The 886-nt window shown below is 37.2% G+C and overlaps 1 non-coding gene across 1 annotated transcript; it reads right to left on the minus strand.

The window, feature by feature from the left end:
• Window positions 1-329: 329 nt before the first annotated feature.
• On the minus strand, window positions 330-400 carry TRNAG-GCC (transfer RNA glycine (anticodon GCC)). The gene has a single exon. It is a non-coding gene; the product is annotated as a tRNA-Gly (tRNA).
• Between the last annotated feature and the right edge of the window lie 486 nt (window positions 401-886).

Here is an 886-nt window from a genome sequence, read left to right on the forward strand (position 1 = left end):
CTTCAGTCCAGGATGAATCCTCTTTTCCCTGTGGCACATATATATATTCTGTTCAAGTCCCTTAGATCGGATAAATTGCCTATTTACTTAAATTGGATAAATTCTTACCTTTCGGAATCCAGGATGTGAACTGTGTCAGAGCTGTTTCCCAAGATATATACCAATGTGACATTTAGTCAAAGCTTCTTAAGAAAGTTCATATTTTGCATAAAAAAAGGGAGAAAAAAGTGGAAAAGTGTATCAGCAGTTAACTGGTTTAATGGATATATCGCACATTTTTACATTTGTCATAATCCTCATATTTTCCCACCAAAAATAAAATGCATGTTTGCATTGGCCGGGAATCGAACCCGGGCCTCCCGCGTGGCAGGCGAGAATTCTACCACTGAACCACCAATGCTACAGATGTTCCCTAGTTATCCAGCCATCTGTTTTTTGAGAACACAGCTGTGTGAGCTGCGCACAGATCAGTTTACACATCTGCCTTTGTAAGTAAAAGCTAGTGTTATATTTCACGAAGTACTCAGTGGGCAAGCAGTCACAGAGAGCAGGAATTCGTTAACCCTTCCTATAGTTTTTTTATACAATTCCTCTCTCATTGTGATCAGCCAAATGCTTGCCAACAATCATAAGCACGGTAGTCGATATCTACTCAATGTCTAGACACTTACTATTACAAAGTGTTACAGCATTACAGGGGTAGTATCACTGGGACACCACTTATTATATCATCAGATATGTTTTTCAAAAAAATCCAGTTTTTTTTTAACATGTTCTACAAAATCTGATAAAACAATCTCTTCAGACATCAAATTCCACAAAGGTATAATTCTTACTGTTAAAAATGTATTTATCTATGTTGTAGGTGAAATATCCTCTCTTCAGG

Source organism: Pelobates fuscus, chromosome 4, assembly GCF_036172605.1.
Source record: "Pelobates fuscus isolate aPelFus1 chromosome 4, aPelFus1.pri, whole genome shotgun sequence".
NCBI lineage: Eukaryota > Metazoa > Chordata > Amphibia > Anura > Pelobatidae > Pelobates > Pelobates fuscus.